The sequence below is a fragment of the Pseudophryne corroboree genome, chromosome 4 (genome assembly GCF_028390025.1).
Source record: "Pseudophryne corroboree isolate aPseCor3 chromosome 4, aPseCor3.hap2, whole genome shotgun sequence".
Taxonomy (NCBI): Eukaryota; Metazoa; Chordata; class Amphibia; order Anura; family Myobatrachidae; genus Pseudophryne; species Pseudophryne corroboree.
The window spans coordinates 666,765,359-666,787,636 of NC_086447.1; the positions used below are offsets into that span (position 1 = coordinate 666,765,359).

The 22,278-nt window shown below is 44.9% G+C and overlaps 1 pseudogene; it reads left to right on the top strand.

The window, feature by feature from the left end:
* Positions 1–21,668: 21,668 nt before the first annotated feature.
* LOC134912069 (5S ribosomal RNA) lies at positions 21,669–21,787 on the top strand (annotated as a pseudogene).
* The last annotated feature ends 491 nt before the right edge of the window (positions 21,788–22,278 follow it).

The following is a 22,278-nucleotide window of genomic DNA, read 5'->3' on the forward strand; positions in this document are numbered from 1 at the left end:
CACAATAGTTTGTTTAGTTTAAAGGTGGGACAGTAGCTATGCTACAATAACACCAAACTACCCGGTTTCTAAAGAAATTTAATATAAAAACAAAATTTAGTATAAATAAAAAAACTTTTATTGCCTCTGGGGGTAAAGCTGCCAACTTGAATGAATCCTAATTTTCTGTACAGAAAAATAACGTGTATGTGAGTGAGCGAATGCAGGAGTGAGTGGATACTGAACCCAAGAACTAAGTGGTCTAGGTGGTCTAAGTGGACACACTGGGTTAGTAGAGGCCCGGTGGCGTAGGGTTCGCAACCCTGCGTTATTAACTAGGTGGTCTTAGTGGACTTAGTGGTATCCCATACAACTCTTAGTGGTCTAGGTGGTCTACAGCAATTGTAGGGCATATAGATAACTAGTATCTATAGGCTGTGCTATTGCATCACATGTCCGTTTGTTCAGCACAGAGCAACGAGATATTATTGTGTCATATGCGCTGTGGAAGAGCATACGCAGACGTGATTGTATAGACAAAGGGGTTTTTCTTTGATAACTTCGGGAAATCTCCCTGGTGGGCTTCACTGGAAAGGGTGAAAGATAGTTATCTAATTTCTCTGTTTTTCACCCTACAAACAATTCCAGTTGAAAGATACCGAAAAGGAAATTTTCACTGCCTTTCTCAGGAAAATTTCCAAACAGAACTTCCACCGAAAGAAATTATGGTGTAAGGTCTGATAGGAGCCCTAAGTTGGGTACATTGCGATCCGCTATCAACAGTGTATCGTTGTATTGGCCAGCGTGGGTGAGAGCGAGTGGAAGGCGCTCAGGTATACTTCCACCGTCTACTTATATTGAGTATTTTGGTGTTTGTGGGAATTTTTTAAAGATATTAGAAGAGACCCACAAATGTGGGAGCCAGTTGCTCAAGTAAGAGACGTTTAGACAGGGTTCAGGCAGAATTGTGGCCAAAAGGCTCAGCAAGGTTTATCATGTGTGAAAAATATGGTTCACACACAGAAGTTTTATGCAATGAGTAGATATGTATGACTAACAATGATAGGGAACCATTCCCTAGGGTGGGCAGCTTTGAACCAGAGGTATTACAGAACTTAAGGTTAAGGATTTGTCTGATAAAATCCAAGAAACGAAGGATTAAACATACAGATTGTTTAAATTTGTGGCAACAGGAGGGGGATATGCAAAGGGAATTAGCTCGCGCAGCAGGTTCCAAACCTAGCGGGAAAACAATGGCGACCGCACCACCACCACCACCATATATTGTTGGGGAGAAAATGGCTACAGGCTATGATACATTGGTACAGAATAGAAGTGTAATTGCAAAATGTACTAACGCTAACCCTTGCCAGTTGTACCCTGTTTTAAATTTTCCCCAGGACTGCGAACAAGAGGATGAGTCCAGCACGATATCGGCACTCTCTCTAGCAGCCACCATACAAGACACTCAGGTGGGCACGGCCCAACCAGCAAGAGCAGTAGTCAGGCCCCCTAGTGGAGGGATAAGTGAGGTCGTGTCCACAGGTAAGTACGGTACCGTACATTATGCAGAAACCATAGCACCTCACATTGTAGAGTCAAATCAAAATGATGTAATTGAATTAAATCCTGTCAGGGTGATCGCAGTCCCCAATGGGAAGACTGACGCTCAGGGAGTAACTCCCGTCAGGAACATTGCCATGCATTGTCCCTGGTCACGGACAGAATTAAGGTCAATTATGTCAGAATTTCCCGATCCCAGAAAAGATCTAGTCGCATGCCAGAGGTTCATTAAAGAGTTAGGTAATGCCACCGAACCCACAAACAAAGATTGGCGAACAGTGCTACGGGTATGTTTACCCTCAAATATTGACCCCGCAAAATTTATAACTGATTGCAACTTAGACGCAGAAGTACCTCTCACTGATGAGTACACTCAGGAGAATGTACGACAAATCAATCTGCAATTAGGAATATATTTCCCTACTGTTGTCAAATGGAATAAAATCTTTTCCATAAGACAAAAGGAAGGTGAAACGGCATCCGAATATTTCCATCGAGCACTGCAGGAAATGGCTAGATACACTGGGATCGAGGATATTAGAGACAATGTACATCACAGGGAAGTAGCTGTTTCAGTATTAATGGACGGGTTGAAATAGGCACTCAGAAGAAAGGTACAGACTTCTCTACCAAACTGGAGAGTTATGTCGGTGGCTGCATTGAGAGAGTCCGCTATCGAGCATGATAGGAACATCATTAAACACAGGGAGTCACAGGGGGAAAAACTGATGACGGTAAGTATACAGGCCCTTACGGCAAAACCCCATCAGCCGAAAACCCGGACCCCTGTTGTTTTGGACAGACCTAGAACATGTTACACTTGTAGGATGGAAGGGCATTTTGCCAAAGACTGTAAGAGTAGTAGAGCGCATAGCCAAGATAGACCCCTAGACAGAAAATACGAACCACACTACTACTCACAATATTGGGATCAGGGACCACATAGGAGAAGTTACGAGCCACATGCAGGGGAAATAAGGAGGTACCCACCAAGGAGAGATGGGCAGACCTCCGAAAATTCTCAGCTACCTCCCCCACATATCATAGCTGCCAATGCGCTGCGGGAGGGTCTCACCACACAATAGGGGTTGGGCCACACCTGTAGTCTGAAGCCAGTGAAGTTGATTGCTAGCCTTGGTAGTGAACCTGAGGTCACGGTTGATGTAGCTGGTGTACCATTACCCTTTTCTTGTAGACACAGGGGCGGCCAGGTCAGTGCTAAATTCGACTGTAGGTATAAAAACCACGGGTAAAACAATTTCGGCAATGGGAGTAACAGGAACGGTGCAACACTACCCTTTGAGTAGACCGGCAGAGATTACGATAGGGCCCCTGCAGACCAAACACTCTTTTATGCTGGCTGCATCGGCTCCAACTAATCTGCTTGGCAGAGATTTATTGTGTAAAATGCGGTGTGTCATATATTGTACTCCTGAGGGTGTCTTCTTGGATATACCCGAGAATCACGTTCAAGAAGTGCAAGATATATTAGACACCCCTCAAAGGGTAATGTCGCACTCTGCTGTTATAGACAAGTGTCCATCAAAGGTAGAGGAAATTATCTCACAAATACCGGGTTCCCTTTGGACCAAAAATGGACAAGACACTGGATTGATGGCGAATGTAGCTCCAGTAGTAGTGCAGGTAAAAGATGGTAGGATAGCTCCAAAAATCCCTCAGTATCCTCTGAAGCCAGAAGTAGAATTAGGAGTGTACCCCATCATAGAGCGGTTGCTACAATAGGGCATCCTAGTCAGGACGTCCAGCACTGCCAATAGTCCCATTTTCCCTGTGAAAAAGAGTGGGGGGAGGGGTTACAGGCTAGTGCAGAATTTAAGGGGGATAAACAAGATAGTTGAGAGCCAATTCCCTGTAGTGCCCAATCCAGCTGTCATCCTCATGCAAATTCCCCCTACTGCGAAATTTTTCACTGTTATTGACCTCTGTTCTGCTTTCTTTTCTGTCCCTCTGCACCCTGACAGCCAATACCTCTTTGCATTTACATACAGGGGAGTACAGTACACCTGGACTCGTCTCCCCCAAGGTTTCATTGACAGCCCAGGTATTTTCTCCCAGGCTTTGCATGACTGTTTACAATCCTTTCAACCTGAGAGTGGATCAGTGCTAATACAGTATGTCGATGACTTATTGTTGTGTTCTAATTCACTCGAATCGTCCTTGAAAGACACGAAACAGCTTCTGTTTCATCTTTCCCAAACGGGACACAAGGTTTCAAAGGATAAGTTGCAGTTGTGCCGGACCAGGGTAAAATATTTGGGACATTGCTTGACTCAAGGACTTAGACACCTCACCGCTGATAGAATACAGGCGATTCGCGACATGACTCTGCCACAAACCCAGCAACAGATCTGCACTTTCCTTGTAATGTGTGGGTACTGCCGAAACTGGATCCCAGGGTTCTCCATACTGGCTTTACCTTTGCAAGAGATGGTCTCTTCGAACAAACCAGATCGGATCTCGCACACAGATGAGTCCGTACTGGCATTTGAGAGACTCAAACAGTGCCTATCACAGGCACCTGCATTAGGTATGCCAGATTATGGGAAGCCCTTTGAATTATACGGTACAGAAAGTGCAGGGTGCGCAGCAGGAGTTTTAACCCAGAGACATGGGGATGCCAGCAGGCCGGTAGCTTACTACAGTGCACAGTTGGACACTGTAGCACGGTCTCTCCCCACATGCTTGCGAAGTGTTGCAGCGATAGCTTTGCTAGTAAGTAAAAGCGAAGACGTAGTGTTAGGACACAACCTGACCATCCATACACCTCATGCTGTATCAGCCTTAATGAACTCCGGCCAAACCAGACATGTCTCATCCGCGGGGTTTACAAGGTGGGAATTATCACTGATGGCCCCTGTAAACATCAACATAAAGAGATGCAGCGCACTAAATCCTGCAACTTACTTGCCAAGTGTGCCTGGACAGGCACAAAGGGTGGAGGATAAGAATGATGGTGAAGGAGGATTTAGTGCAGACACTGATACGCATGACTGTATGGAATATCTGAATCAGACTTTCACTGCGAGACCTGACATTAGTGACAACCCACTGGAAGGCGTAGATTTTACCTTTTACACTGACAGTAGTTGCCACAGACAGATGGACTCGGGAGACTTGTGTACTGGATACGCAGTTGTAGACGACAGAGGTATCATAGAAGCTGAACCCCTGGGCCCACCGTACTCAGCACAAGTTGCTGAGCTGATCGCCCTAACCAGAGCGTGTGAATTGGCCAAGGGTAAGTCAGCTAATATATACACAGATTCTAGGTATGCCTTTGGAGTGGTACATGATTTCAGGGCCCTATGGCGCCTCAGAAATTTCATGACGGCAGCTGGCACACCTGTAGCGCATGCGTCCCACATAAAAAGGCTCCTAACAGCGATACAGGAACCAGAGTGGCTGTTATCAAGTGTAAAGCAGATACTTACAACCAAGACCCAATTTCACTTGGTAACAGCCGGGCAGACGAAGCTGCTAAATCAGCAGCCAGCACCCCCATACAAACTAACATCACATCACTGATGACATTTAACACGATCAATACACAACAATTAATTGAAATGCAAGATTTGTGTTCTTCACAGGAAAGGGCAGTCTGGAGGTCAAAGGGATATGGCCAGGAACCCTCGGGACTGTGGACAGGTGGACAAGGTAAGCCAGTAGCCCCCAGAGCATATCTTCCAAGCTTAGCTGAGGCGGCACACGGTCTGACTCATCTGGGTAAAGAGGGTATGTGTAAGCTGGTGAGAGCCTACTGGTGTGCGCCAGGATTCTCTTCTCATGCAGGTAACAGTGCAATGACATGTTTTACTTGCTTGAGGAAGAATATTGGAAAGTCAATACAAACAGAGCCATCCCATATCCCTCCGACAGACGGTCCTTTTCAGGTAATACAAATCAATTTCATACAGTTACCACCCTGAAGAATGTAAAATATGTGTTAGTTTGTATTGACGTATTTTCAAATTGGGTAGAAGCGTTCCCTGCTGCCACAAATACCGCTACGTTCACTACAAAGAAAATTGTGCAGGAATTTGTGTGTAGATATGGTATCCCTAGAATAATTGAAAGTGATAGGGGTACCCATTTTACAGGTGAAGTCTTTCAGGTCATGTGCAAACTGATGGGAATTAATAGCAAGCTGCATACTCCGTACCGTCCACAGGCGAGTGCAAAGGTGGAGAGAGTGAATAGCACTATTAAGAACAAGCTGAGCAAATTAATGGTTGAAACTGGATTGTCATGGCCAGAAGCTTTGCCACTAGTGTTGTACAGAATCAGAACCACTCCCAGGTCTCCCCTTAACCTATCACCCTTTGAAATTCTTTTTGGTCGACAAACTCATGTAATGATAGACCCCCAGGATGATTTGAAATGTAATAATGAAGTGACTGTGAAATATTTGGTTGGGATGAGCCAGCAGCTGAGAAATCAACAAAGAAATTTAAAGCTGGTGATTCCTGACCTGCGGAACAGTAATAGTCATGACATTGAACCTGGGGATTATGTGATGATTTGAAATTTCTTACGCTCAGGTTGCCTCATAGACAGGTGGGAAGGACCATATCAAGTCTTGTTAACCAGCACAACAGCATTGAAAGTCGCCGAAAGAGGGACGTGGATCCACTCGTCCCACTGCAAGAAGGTCGCAGACCCGGAGAGAACTCGTGACAAAGAGCAGAGTGTAGAGAATCTCGTATCACTGGAGTGTCTGATCCGGGAAAGTTGAGAGGCAGGACTGTTGAAAGGCATCTGAGCACAGAGAGTAACAAGAGATAGAACGGTTGTCGTACCACTTTCTTTTTTCACCTCCCCCTACATTTTTCCTTTCTTTTCTCCTTCTTATTTTCCTCCTTTCCCCTAACGAAATGGATCGATCACAAGAGACTGCGTTTCGGGTTCTGTTAGTAATTCTGGTTTTGATAAGGACAGTTTGTTTTGGTGAGGGTCCCAGAGAGGTCGAGCAGGGATCTGGAATGGGTTCTGATGGCAAGTACGAATTTGTAGGATCTCAGGATCAGCACATCATTTGGTAAAGGCTGGCATCAGTAAGCGCTCTGATAGTCAAGGAGCTCGGAGGCACTGTGAGGGGTTATTGTCTGATAAATATTGTATTTGTAGGAATTGTGAGAATATAGTTGAGGATGGATGCATCCGGAGATATCAGTCCAACCTTAATATCGACATGGACCGGCATCCGTTGAGTGATTACTACTCACTAGTGGGTAAGGTCTTAAACCAGACAGAATGCTGGGTGTGCTCACAGGTACCTCAAGGTCAGAGCAAGTCAGGATTAGTACCATACCCTTTAGCAATAGATGAGGTACTCGAATTACGGGGTGGGAGACCGGTGGACAAGAAATTCAATATTTCTAGGCCCCCTAGTTTGAAGCTCCACCAGTATCATGTAGATAGATCCTTATTATGTTTTAATATTTCCAATTACCGAAAACCGGGAAATTGGGAAGTGACGTGGAATAACCAGACAATGACCTTTTCACAGAGAGCTGATAGGATACCCATAGACTCTGAACTTGTACGCCAAATAGCCAACAGTGGGAGGTATTTTCGGTATAGGTATACTCGTGGAAGCAAGACCATGTGGGTTGGAAAAGTATCGCCAGGGTATTGTGCTCATATCATCCAGCCCGATACTTGTACTGAGCAGATGGGAGAACTGGGGATGGGTTTCTTTACTTCGAAAGTTTGTAATATGGTGATGTTATATTTTGTCCCCTATGTTCTCCCAGATGATGCCTATTTCATATGTGGGAGGAAGGCGTACAAGTGGCTTGCCCCGAGCTCAGAGGGATTGTGTTATATTGGGAGAGTACTGCCAGAGGTCATGACCATAACCCATGATAAGATGAAAGACGTTCACCGCAGTGCTCAGGCTCCTTATACTCATACTCACTATGAACACATCGTCAAAAGACACCTCATAGATAGGACAGAGCACGCATCCTCTGATTTGATCCACGAATCCACCGGGATTCAATTCCTTCTCGCATTAGACATCACCCGTACTGCCAGAGGAATTATAAATTATAGGTATATTCATGCGCTAGCGAACTTGATAGATAATATCACTGAGATGTATGACGACACCTTCAGGTATACGGGAAGGGAGTTACAAGCTTACAAGAAGGAACTGATTCAGCACAGGATGGTCCTAAATTATATCACAGCCGTGACAGGTGGGTACTGTGTTAGTCTGGCAACTCAATATGGGGTGAAGTGCTGTATGTATATTACAAACAGCACTGATGACCCAACTGAGATTATCAATCAAAAGATGGACGATATCTTACAGTTGAAATGGGAGTTCAGGAGGAAACACAACCTTACCTTGGCGACTGTGAGTAATGAACTGACCGGCTGGGTCTCATGGTTGAACCCACGAAATTGGTTCTCAGGTTTAGGAGAGTGGGCTCAAAATGTTATTATGAGTGTAGGGAAGTTTCTCCTTTGTATCCTAGGAGTCATCATAATTATTGGTTTGATATTTAGGTGTGTTCGAATTCTGACGCGGCGCAAGCACGGCACAAAATTGATGAGTCTAAGGAGCAAGGGCGCTGTTATAGCAGATTTAATTTATGACCCATCTATAGAGACAGTGTTAGGATAAGGATTGTAAATGAATTTCATGGCCTGTTTCTTTCACCCGTTTCTCTTGTGTTTCCCCCTCTGCCCAGATACATCCATCCGGAAAAGACATCTGCCCTACCCAAAATGTTTATGTGAATGTATTTTAGATATGCGTCTTATCTTCATCTCTGCAACCTCCAGTTAATACCACACATAGTCGACAGGTGATATCCACATATACTAGCACTCACATATGACTCCCCTCCGTGTATCATCAACTAAATGTGCACCCCATTTGTTGGAACAATCCGACAAGAGCTCGGTAGTGTTTGTTGGCCCATTTACAGACCCTTAGTACGGGATGAGAAGGATTTAATGTATACTTCGCAATACCTCAAAGCTTATTTAGAACATATACGGCACGATGATACATGCCCCTCAGACACGGATTCATACATACATGCTTTTTACTATCCCACTAGGTCATACATTTCCTACCTACCCCTCTCTGCCGACTATCCAAACTTCTGTAGATATTGTGTAGATATTTTTCTGTTTAGTGATTAGATAGTGGCAGTTATTGGTGACTGCCAAAGGGTGGACTGTCAAAGTAAAAAAATATTGCAGTACACACATCACGTACAAACAACACACCGATGGCCTCCGCACGTGTACTTGTTCTGCTGCGCGTGCACATATTCGCAATTTGCGTATGGTCGCTCCCGCGGTCGTGCGCATCAGCGCGTGGTATGGGTATTTACGGTAGAGTTTGTGAACGCATGGAAAGCTATCAAAACACATTACATATTTAATCCAAATAGTGCACAAAGTACACATAGTCCCCCTGCACCACATATGAAATTAACAGTTTAAATGGTTTCAGAACAAAGGGATTCACCTTTACAGAATAGGAGGGGACAGAACAAGGTCATAAGGTGGAGTTTGGTATCCAGCTGTAGGGTATTTTAAGGGTAACATTCCGGTGTTGGTTTGAGGAAGATTGCATGTTCCTGCGGATAGTTATGTGCAGAAGCAGAATATAGATATAAACTGTATTTACTGTACATTATGTATGCGGCGGGAATCCAGAGGAGACCACCCACAAGAGCAGTTGGGAAAGACATCGCCTACCTATTCAAACCGACCTATGACCTCTCCTGTAATGTAAAAGTACATTCCTGTGTCCAATGGACAAAGGGATTACAGTATCTATTGTATTGCTTTTGGAAGAAGTGTATAAAGAGAGCCTGCTTCTGGCCTGGTGAATCACAAGACTCACAAAGTTATCTATTTGATGACCGAGGACCGGGCCGGGAAGCGCAAGCTAATCTACTCAAGTATGTACCATTGAATGTAGCCATTTACTCTGTTATATTGTATTGTATTATTTGTATTGTAACCCCCTTTCAGCAATAATCCACTGTGGTGTCGGAACCCAGCGGTTAAATCACAATTGGCGTCGTGTCTTCATTGCCCTGCTAAGGTTTAAAGTGTTTTATCATTGCATTGCATTACTGTAAAGGTTTAAAGTGTATCTCTGGGTGTGTGCGCGCTGTGTGTACTTTGTACCCCCAGCGCGGCGTTTGTACGCTAAGTCCGTACAGTGATACGGGACTACGTACGCAAACAGTGTATAAAGTACGTAGCGTGTGTACTAGGTTTAGCGGCCGCAGCGGCTCCATGGTAAAGTGTATTCTAAGTGTGTATAAGGTATAGCTTTCTTTCCTGTAAGATAATCGACATTATCAAGGTCAAGTATGAACTCTAGCATGTCTCCTCCATGGCGGTGGGCATTTTGGGAGGGACAATTAGCAGACTGACATGCGGACGGCTAGTCCGCATGTCAATCTGCACTGAATCAGTGGCGGCGCCTCCAAGCCTTCGCAGTGGCTGCGGGGGTGGTAGTTAAGCCACTGCTCCATACACCTAAATGATCCATTTTATTCCCTCAAATCTTTACCACTTTAAAGGGGTCTATTCATGAAGCAGTGAAAAGTGTGTGGAAAAGTGAGCCAGTGGAGAAGTTGCCATGGCAGCCAATCAACTGATCTCTATAATTTTACAGTATACAAATTATAAATGTTACTTCAATGCTGATTAGTCGCCATGGGCAACGTCTCCATTGGTTCACTTCTCTAAACTTTTCACTGCTTCATGAACAGACCCCATTTCTAGCGCAGTCATGTTCTCCTTCATCATGTTTTTGCTTACATAGAAACATAGAATTTGACGGCAGATAAGAACCACTTGGCCCATCTAGTCTGCCCATTTTTTTTTATCCTTTAGGTAATCGCAACCCTTTTTGAACCTTAATTCTTTCCTGGAACTTCTGCATTGTTAATATAAAGCTAGCACTAAATTCTTAACAATATTATGTCAATGTTGGTAATTATGAGGCAACAAGCAATGCAACATTTAAAATATTATATTTGGTCAGCTAGTGCTGCAAGTAGGACTTTTCTCCCTAGCAGATATGTAGAAATGTAAACATTTTTACAAACATTTAAAAGATAAGGGGTAAATGCAAGAGTATGAGGAAAGAATTCTGAATATTGGCGGGAAATAAGCAGTAGGCCTTAAACAAGGGATAAAAGGTATATTTCACCAAAGTAAGCATCACTGTCTCTAGTAAATAAGTGTTTGCAATAAACTGGAAGCCCAAGGCCAACAAATATTGATTAAAATAGGATTTTAATTACCAACCGGTAGCAGAGGTGTCCGTGACAACCGGAACCACAATAGGTTCATTGATGTGAAACGCAGACACCACCTTAGAAAGAAATTGCTGATGAGTTCTGAGTTCAGCTCTGTCCTCATGGAAATTTAAGTAGGGGCTCTTGTGAGACAACGCCCCTAGCTCCGACACACGTCTTGCTGAAGCCAAGGTCAACATTGTGACAGTCTTCCACGTAAGGTACTGTATGTCAACCTCCTGTAACGGGTCAAACCAGTCCATTCGGAGGAACTGGAGCACCAAATTGATATCCCAAGGTGCCGTGGGAGGCACAAAGAAGGTTGGATGTGCAGAACACCTTTCAAGAACGCCTGGACCTCAGGGAGAGAAGCCAATTGTTTCTGAAAGAAAATAGACAAGGCCGAAATCTGGACTTTAATGGAGCCTAAAAACGTAGGCCCACATGAAATTCCATCGCAGAATATTGTCTGCTTTCACACCAAGAGACATACTTCTTCCATATATGGTGGTAATGTTTAGACGTTACCCCCTTCCTGGCTTGGATCATAGTCGGGATGACCTTGTCAGGAATCCCTCTCCTGGCTAGAATCAGCCGTTCAACTTCCATGCCGTTAAACATAGCCACGGTAAGTCTTGATAGACAAAAGGGCCTGGTTGCAGAAGATCCTCGAGGCCATTTCGGAGCAATGAGGATTGCTTGAACCTTTTCCCTTTTTATTCTTTGTAGAATTCTTGGGATCAGAGGAAGTGGAGGAAACAGGTACACCATCTGGTAGACCCATGGAGTTGTCAGAGCATCTGCCGCCACTGCATGTGGGTCTCTCGACCTGGAACAATACCGTTTGCGCTTCTTGTTGAGTCGAGAGGCCATCATGTCGATCTGTGGATATCCCCACTGACGTGTCATCCACTGGAGCACCTCCGGGTGAAGGCCCCACTCCCCCGGCTGCAGGTTGTGTCTGCTGAGGAAGTCTGCTTCCCAGTTGACTACTCCCGGAATGAAGATCGCGGACAACGCTACAGCGTGTCTTTCTGCCCAGAGGAGAATCCTTGTTACCTCTGACATTGCTGACTTGCTCTTCGTTCCGCCTTGTCAGTTTATGTACGTTACTGCCATCACATTGTCCGACTGAACCTGAATGGCTTGATCTTGAAGATGCGATGCCTGTAGAAGGGTGTTGTATATGGCCCTTAGTTCCAGAATGTTGATTAGAAGAATGGCTTCCTGACTTGACCATTTTCCTTGGAACTGTTCCCCCTGGGTGACTGCTCCCCAACCTCTGAGGCTTTTTACTGCGGTTAGCAGAATCCAAATTTGAATCCCGAACCTTCGGTCCTCGGTCAGGTGAGAAGTCTGAAGCCACCACAGAAGAGAAATCCTGGCTTTTGGCGACAGACGGATACTCTGGTGCATATAAATATGCGATCGGGACAAATTGTCCAACAGATCCAGCTGGAAGGGCCTTGCGTGAAACCTTCCGTACTGCAGCGCCTCATAAGTGGCTACCATCTTTCCCAGAAGGTGAATGCATAGATGCACTGATGTCCGGGCTTGTCTTAGAACATCCCGCACCATCGACTGGATCACCAATGCTTTTTCCAATGGAAGGAATACCTTCTGCGACTCCGTATCCAATATCATCCCCGGAACTGAAGCCTCTGTGTTGGTTCCAGATGAGATTTTGGTAGGTTCAAAATCCACCCGTGATCCTGGAGTAGTCGGGTTGAGAGGGCAATGTTGACTAAAAACCTCTCCCTGGATGGTGCTTTTAGCAGCAGATCTTCCAGATATGGTATTATGTTCACTCCCTGATTGCGGAGGAGAAACATCATCACTGCCATTACCTTGGTGAGCACCCTCGTTGCCGTAGAGAGGCCAAATGGCAGGGCCTGGAATTGGTAATGACAGTCCTGTAATGCAAACCTTAGATAAGCCTGATGAGGCGGCCAAATCGGAATATGAAGGTACGCATCCTTGATATCCAGAGACACCAAGAATTCCCCCTCCTCTAGACCTGAGATCACCGCTCTCAGAGACTCCATCTTGAACTTGAACAACCGTAAGTACATGTTCAATGACTTGAGATATAAATGGGCCTTATCGAACCGTCAAGGTTTCGGAACTACAAATAGGTTGGAATAATAACCCTGGTTTTGCAGCTGAAGAGGAACTGGAACAATGACCTGAGTCCATACCAGTTTCTGAATTACTTCCTGTAAAGTCATACTTGCTTCTTGAGAAGCTGGTAAGCCGGATTTGAAGAATCTGTGAGGTGGGAGTTCCTGAAACTCCAGTCTGTAGCCCTGGGGTATAAGATCTTTGACCCAGGGATCCTGGTATGACGTTGCCCATATGTGACTGAAGAATCTCAAATGGGTTCCAACCTGCCTGTCTTCCAGGCAGTGCGATCCACCATCATACTGAAGGCTTAGAGGAAGCAGAACTGGGGTTCTGTTCCTGTGAACCTGCAGTTACTGGTTTTCTAGGTTTACCTCTATTGCCTTTGAAGGCCGTAGAAGAACCTTTGGTTTTGTATTTAAACTTTGCTGTCCAAAAGGACTGCAGAGTTGGAGCAGTGTAAGATTTTTTAGCCGGAGGAGCTGCGGAAGGAAGGTATGTAGACTTACCCGCCATAGCCTTGGATATCCACTTATCCAGTTCATCTCCAAAAAGGGCTTCACCTGTGAAAGGTAGGCTTTCCACGCATAGCCACAAGCCCCTGCGTGCTGACACTGCCATGGCAGTGGTGCGTGCATTGAGTAAAACAATTTCCTTTATGGCCTCCACCATAAAGTTAGCAGAATCCTGTATATGCTGTAGGAGTAAAATTATCTCCCCCCTGGATAAGGAATCTAACCCGTCAATTAGATTACCTGACCATTTAGCATTGGCCCTGGAGATCCATGCACAAGCTATAGTGGGTCTCTGGGCCGCCCCCCGACCCCCCCCCCCGCCCCCGACCCCCCCCCCCAACTCCCCCCCTCCTCAATCTTAAGGTCTACAGCATCCTTCAAGGAAGCTGCCCCAGGGACAGGTAAAACTATCTTACGTGACAGCCTAGAAACCGATGCGTCAACTATCGGTGGGTTTTCCCATTTTTTCCTGTGATCCTGAGGAAACGGGAAGTATGCGAGTAACCGTTTTGGGACCTGAAACTTCTTGTCAGGATTTACCCAAGTTGCTTTAAATAGGGAATTAAATTCCCTATATGCAGGGAAAGTAGCTGAGGATTTCCTTTTCACATTAAAATAGGATTTTAATTACCTACCAGTAAATCCTTTTCTCGTAGTCTGTAGAGGATGCTGGGGTCCACATTAGTACCATGGGGATGCACCAAAGCTTCCAGTACAGGAGGGCGAGCACGGAGGGTCCTGCAGAACAGATTGACCAAACTTTAGGTCCTCAGAGGTTAAAGTATCGAACTTGTAGAACTTAGGAAACGTGTCCGACCCTGACCAAGTAGCCGCTTGGCAAAGTTGTAAAGCCGAGACACCACGGTCAGCTGCCCAGGAAGAACCCACTTTACAAGTAGAGTGGACCTTAACAGATTTTGGACACGCCCATCCTGACGTAGAATAAGCATGCTGGATAGTGAACCTGATCCAGCGAGAACTCATCTCCTTAGAAGCAGGACACCCAATCTTGTTGCCAACAGTGTGGTCACTTTCCAAGTGAGAAACTTGACCTCAACCTCCTGTAGAGGCTCGAACCAATCCGATTGCAGGAACTGCAACACCACGTTAAGATCCCAAGGTGCTGTAGGAGGCACAAAGAGAGACAGGATGTGCAACACCCATTTCAAGAAAGTCTGAACCTCAGGGAGGGAAGCCAGTTGTTTCTGGAAGAAAATGGACAAGGCCGAAATCTGGACTTTTATGGAGCCCAAACGTAGGGCCACATCCACACCTGCCTGCAGGAAGAGTAGAAACTGGCCAAGTTGAAACTCCACCGTAGGAAACTTCTTGGATTCACACCAAGACACATCATTTTTCCAAATGCGATGGCAATGTTTAGATGTTACACCTTTCCTAGTCTGTATCAGGGTAGGAATAACTTTGGTCGGAATGCCTTTCCGAGCTAAGATCTGGCATTTAACCTCCATGCTGTCAAACGTAGCCGTGGTAAGTCTTGATAAGCGAACGGACCCTGTTGCAGAAGGTCCTCTCGAAGAGAAAGAGGCCTCGGATCTTCCAGTAGTAACTCCAGAAGATCCGCATACCAAGCTCGTCTTGGCCAGTACGGAGCAATGAGGATCGCCTGAACTCTTATTCTTTTTATAAGTTTTAGAATCCTTGGGATGAGTGGAAGAGGAGGAAACACATACACCGACTGGAAGATCCATGGAGTTACCAGTACATCCACCGCCACTGCTTGTGGGTCTTTCGACCTGGAGCAGTACCTGCGAAGCTTCTTGTTGAGGCGGTGTCGAAGTCGGAAATATTATATCTACACTCAGCACGTGCAAACACCACACAGAGTGGTCTCTGTGCGTGCACGTGTTCTGCCGTGCGTGCGGATACCTGCATGCTGCGTACATTTGCTTGCGAAGCCTTGCATATTAGCGCGTGGTATGAGTAAATACGGTATAATACGCATTCGCATAGAAAAGCCACAAAGACATATCTGATATTTTATCCACATAGTGCATAATTTACACATTGGGGGTCATTCCGAGTTGTTCGCAAGCTAGCTGCTTTTAGCAGCATTGCACACGCTAAGCCGCCGCCCTCTGGGAGTGTATCTTAACTTAGCAGAAGTGCGAACGAAAAATTAGCAGAATTGCGAATAGAAATTTCTTAGCAGTTTCTGAGTAGCTCCAGACCTACTCACAGATTGCGATCAGCTCAGGCCGTTTTAATTCCTGGTTTGATGTCACACACACACGCCCAGCGTTCGGCCAGCCACTCCCCCGTTTCTCCAGACACTCCCGCGTTTTTCCCTGACACGCCTGCGTTTTTCCGCACACTCCCAGAAAACGTCCAGTTTCCGCCCAGAAACACCCACTTCCTGTCAATCACACTCCGATCACTTCAATGATGAAAAATCTTCGTGAGTACATCTACTAAGTTTTGTGCTAAAATACTTAGCGCATGCGCACTGTGTACCATGCGCATTTTTGCCTTAATCGCTCCTTTGCGAAAATCAGCAACGAGCAATCAACTCGGAATGACCCCCAGAATGCGGTAAAAAATAGCAGGTCTATTTGAAAACTGCTTTTTTTTCCGATTTGTACTTTTTCACGGCAGTGTTTGGCTATTGCTGGCAGTGATTGTGAATATGAATTTTTAGTAAATTACAGAGTTGTATAAAATAACAGGCGTGTTTGACCGATGGTTTATTCATTCATATTTTTTTTCTTTGCCTTCAAAAAAAAATACGAATGCCCTCATCACTGCCGAGATTTTAGTTTAGTAAATTCCTGAGATGACACTTTGACGAAAAAACTCAAAATTGGTCAAAAATCGGGATCTTAGTAAATATACCCCATAGTGTTTGGTATCCAGATGTACAGTATTTTAAGGGCTACATTCCGATCGCAGTTTGCAGATTATAGCATGCTCCTGCGCATAGATATGCGCAGGAATACAATATTCATATCTTACTGTAATTACTGTACTCGTGATATTCGGCGGGAACCCAGTGGAGAACATCTGCAAGTACACCTGGACCAAGCATTGCCCATCTATTCAAACTAACCTATGACCCCTCATGTACTGTAAATGACCTGCCCCTTGACCTATGGAAGAAGAGCTTACAGTTTCCTTTGTATTGTGTTTTGGACCATTGTATAAAAGCAGGGCCTCCTGGCCGGCCTCAGTCTATTCTCTGAAGGTCATCTTGCTAAGACTGACTGAGGACCGGATCCGGGAGGCACAGGCGAACAAACGTGTGTACTATTGGTTGTAGCTCTTCTCTGTGATATTGTTGTATTTCTGTGTATATCTCTTTTAGTAAATATTTGTTGCTACGTTGGACCACAACATAACATATACAACTGGTGTCGCATTCCGTTATTGTTTGGGTATAGAAGTGTATTCAGCCACACGTGTCGCTGTATAGTGTGAATAGCGTGTCGGCGTGCATACGCTACGTGGATTCATGTCATAGGGGTATTATCTGCATTCAGCTGCCGCAGCGGCCCGAACCAGTGTATTGTAAGGTATAGCATTTCCCTGTAAGTTAAACGAACTTAACAGCGGGAGGCCATCATGTCTATTTGAGGTACGCGCAAAAGACTTGTCACCTCTGCGAACACCTCGGGGTGGAGGCCCCACTCTCCTGGATGGAGGTTGTGTCTGCTGAGGAAGTCCGCTTCCCAGTTGTCCACTCCCGGAATGTAGATTGCTGATAACGCCATCGCGTGCTCCCCAACCTCTGAGACTTACATCTGTGGTTAGAAGGATCCAATTCTGAATCCCGAACCTGTGGCCCTCAAGAAGGTGAGGCATTTGCAGCCACCATAGGAGTGAAATCCTGGCTTTCGGTGACAGACGTATCCTCTGGTGCATGTGCAGGTGAGATCCCGACCACTTGTCTAGGAGATCCAGTTGGAAGGACCATGCATTAAATCTTCCGTACTGTAGATCTTCGTAGGAGGCAACCATCTTCCACAGAAGGCGAATGCACTGATGAACCAATATCCTGGCAGGCTCCACCGGTAGAAACACCCTCTGCACTTCCGTGTCGACGATCATCTCTACGAAAGACAGACAGACAGACAGACAGACAGACAGACAGACAGACAGACAATCTCCTTGTCGGCTCCAAATGTGACTTCGGAAGATTAAGGATCCATCCATGGTCCCTGAGCAGTCGAGTTGTGGAATAATGGACTGCAACAACTTCTCCCTGGACGATGCTTTTATCAGCAGGTCATCCAGATCTGGAATTATGTTCACTCCCTGCTTACATAGCAGGAGCATCATCTCTGCCATTATCTTGGTGAACACCCTCGGTGCCGTGGATATGCCGAATGGCAGCGCCTAGAACTGATAGTGACAGTCCAACAGTGCAAATCTGAGATAAGCCTGGTGCGGCGGCTAAATTGGAACGTGAAGGTACGCATCCTTGATATCTAGAGATACCAGGAATTCCCCCTCCTCCAGACCTGAGATCACCGCTCTCAGAGATTCCATCTTGAACTTGAATTCCCTCAAATATGGATTTAACGATTTGAGGTTCAAAATTGGTCTGACCGAACCATCCTGTTTCGGCACCACAAATAGGTTTGAGTAGTAACCCTTGTTCACCAGATGAGGTGGAACCGAAACAATGACATTTGCCTTTTCCAATTTTTGAATGGCTTCCTGCAGGATAACCCTTTCTGTCAGCAAAGCTGGTAAGCCTGATTTGAAGAATCTGTGAGGTGGAAGTTCTCGAAACTCAAGTCTGTACCCCTGGGATACAATATCTTGCACCCAGAGGTCCAGGCCTGAGGACACCCAGACCTGACTGAAATTCCGTAGACGAGCTCCCACCTGCCCGATCTCCAGGCTGGGAGGTCCACCATCATGCTGAGGATTTTGAGGAAACAACCCGACTTGTGTTCCTGGGAACCTGTTGGTGCAGGTTTTCTAGATTTTCCCCGACCACCTCTGAAGAAGGTGGAAGAGGCTTTGGACTTCTTAACCGTTGCGGTCCGAAAGGACCGCATTATAGACGTAGAAAAAGACTTCTTCTGCGTAGGGGTGGCTGATGGAAGAAAAGTTGACTTACCCGCAGTTGCCGTGGAAATCCACGCATCTAAAGCTTCCCCAAATAGAGCCTGACCTGTGAAGGGTAGGTTCTCCACACTCTTCTTGGATTCCGCATCCGCAGACCATTGGTGCAGCCAGAGTCCCCTGCGTGCCGAGACAGCCATGGAAGACGTCCGTGCACTCAGATGACCAAAGTCCTTCATGGCCTCCACCATGACACCTGCAGAATCCTGTATGTGGCGTAAAAACATTTCAATGTCACTTCTATCCATAGTATCTAAATCCTCTAGTAATGTCCCTGACCACTTTACTATGGCTTTAGAAATCCATGCACAAGTGATAGTGGGCCTTAGCGCCACGCCTGAAGCAGTGTATATGGATTTGAGCGTAGTCTCAATCTTGCGGTCTGCCGGCTATTTCAAAGCGGTAGACCCTGGGACAGGTAACACCACCTTTTTAGACAATCTAGATACAGAAGAGTCTACAATAGTGTGGTTTTCCCACTTTTTCCTATCCTCTACAGGAAAAGGAAAAGCAACAAGAACTCTCTCTGCGATCTGGAATTTTTTCTCCGGGTTTTCCCAGGATTTTTCAAATAATGCGTTTAATTCTTTAGACACAGGGAAGGTAAGGGAGGCTTTCTTACTGTCTGTAAATGAAAAAGGGGAAGAAAAGATTGACTCTTGTTTGGGCGCACTCTTTACATGTTTGTATAAATCAATGAATTATGTGTTTAGAAATAAAAAAAATTATTTCTACTCTTAAAAATGACAAGGAACCTAACAGAACGAACTCACAAACATAAATATGATAAAATTTTCTGATCTACATGCACTATGGCAGTTATTTGTACCATAGGGACCTCACCTGTCTGACGGCGGATTGGGTGACATGTAAATTCTATTTCCCTAGACAATGATGTCTTGATGCTCAGCAATTTTGCCCATGCGCAAGTTATTATCATTGAAATCACAGCATGTGCCAGCTTATCCGGCTGTTATATATGTATAACTCATATTGAAATGGGGACAGGCGGTGTGAGACTCCTCACCGTTATAAGCTGTCTATGGTACAAATAATTGCTTTAGTTTGTACATAAGTTAAGGATATCTCTCCTATTTAACAGATGACTGGGTGACACTCAGTCTCCTTGGTAGACCCCACCTATCCAGCGATTTTTTGCTCGTTTTTGCTTTTGTTCAAAAATATTGAATATTATCATTACATTGTCATATGTGTTGTCACATATTACTGCTACTGTGTATACTGCCCATGATAACAATGACTGCCTTTGCTTGTGTAGTGGCAGGTATCCAGAGCCGGCCCTAACCAATATGATGCCCTAGGCAAGATTTTGGCTGGTGCCCCCTAGCACCACCGCTGGTTCCACCTCTGACCTTGCACCTCTTTCCCAGCACCATCACCCCTCACCTATAGCAGTCCTTATTTTGGTGTTTGTACCCCCTATACTTTAAATAGGAACAGCTCGCCCATTTGGCACACAGCCCAAAAAGGGGTGTATTTTTGCTGGCAAGGGGCATGGCCATACAATAGTAACCCCAATTCCAATTATGCCACACAGTACTGCAACTTTATTCACATTTGACCATGCGATAGTGTGCATAATTCATATTACATCCCACAGTAGTATCACTTTACCTTATAAACATTACTCCTCACAGTAGAGCCCCTTATTCACATTACATCACACTGAATTGCTCCTTATTCACATTACACCACACCATTTTGCTCTTTATTCACATTAGACGACACAGTAGTGCCCTTTCTATACGCAACGCCACATAGTAGAGCACCTTATACATATAATGCCACACATTAGTAATGCATTTAAACACATAATTCCACACAGTAATGCCCCTTACACATATGAGACACCTTATTAATGTTCTTATAAACATAATGCGCCTTACACATTATGACAACCTTCATTAATGCCCTTTTACACATAATGTCCCTTACACATATGCCGCACATTATTAATGCCCTTATACACATAATGACACACATCGTGCCACCTACACATTTGCTGCACATTATTAGTGCCCCTTTACACATAATAACACACATACAGTAGTACCCTGTTACACATATGCCGCACATTATTAATGCCCTTATACACATAATGACACACACATCGTGCCCCATACACATATGTTGCACGTTATTAATGCATTTTTACATGACACACATAATGCTCCTTACACATATTCTGAACACTACAGCACAACCAACCCACTCACATGCACACAGCACTCACACTGCCACTAACACTGTGACCTCTGCCTCTGCTTGGATACAGATGTGTTCTCATAAATCTTGCCTCAATGCTAACATCAGGCACCTTTTTTTTAATGAAAATGCATTTTATTTGCATTGCTATGCCGCTAGGATGCACAAGCAGCTTCTGCTGATTAAAATGATATGCAGCATGCTACACTATATACTGTGTGAGACTGTGGCTGTATCTGCATATGAAATGCTACACACAGAATATAGGCATGCCGCATATCATTTTAATCAGCAGAAGCTGCTGATGCCCCTAGGCATATCAAATGCCCTAGGCAATTGCCTAGTTTGCCTATGCCTATGGCCGGCTCTGCAGGTATCATTATTTCATCATCTTAGGACACTACCTTTTTGAACTAATATAAGACTAGGGATATCAATTCATTCTTTGATCTAGCAGAGACCAATATATTTTTTGCCAAGTTTTTCATAGCATCTGCACCATTCAGGTGGTGCTATATATTGGAACTGTCATGTTATCTATCAGCCTCGTTTATGTTGGTATTTATTAACCGAGGCAGACGCCAGGCACTATCGGCATTGCTGAATTTTTCCCTCCCTGTCTCTTGATCTATGTGCCTTTTTTTTTTCTCTTTCAGTGGACTCTCATCCATGATTCTGGAGAGCATATCCCCCACAGGAGACACGATTCCCCCGTCTAATGTGGACAGCAGATTCACGCCCCTTTATTCTCCCTTCCATCCCCTTTTTCCAATCCCTCTTTTCCCCACCCTCTCCCATTCCTCTAGGTCTATCTAGGTGGGATCCACCTTCTTTCGGTGCACTCTCATTAGTGTCACAGGGTCAAGCCATATTCTACTGCCATACCCCCACGCCCATGCCCAATCTCGTCCGATCTTGGAAGCTAAACGAAGGCGGGCTGGGTCAGTACCTGGATGGGTGACCACCAGGGAATACCCAGTGAAGTAGGAAGACTTTATTCCCTGTAAAAAAACACTAACAGCAAGATCACCACTTTACCATCTGTTTTCCTATTCTGTGGCTATAACATAGAATCAATTCAATAAGGTATAAGTGTTAACAGACCACACAGATATCAGGGCTCCATTTGTCCTATGACAACAGACAATATCAGCGCAAAAATCAAGTGTATGGGTTCTCCCTTTCACTAAGCAACCCAATTCATGGTCTTATTAATACAAACCCAGCTTGTACTGATCTAAGGCAGACGGAAGCAGCATTATATGTAGCTATCTTCCTATATGCAACTGCCATAGTGCATGTAGATCAGAATATTTTATCATATTTATGTTTGTGAGTTCGTTCTGTTAGGTTCCTTGTCATTTTTAAGAGTAGAAATAAAAACTGTAATTTTTAAACACATAATTCATTGATTTATACAAACATGTAAAGAGTGCGCCCAAACAAGAGTCAATCTTTTCTTCCCCTTTTTCATTTGTCCC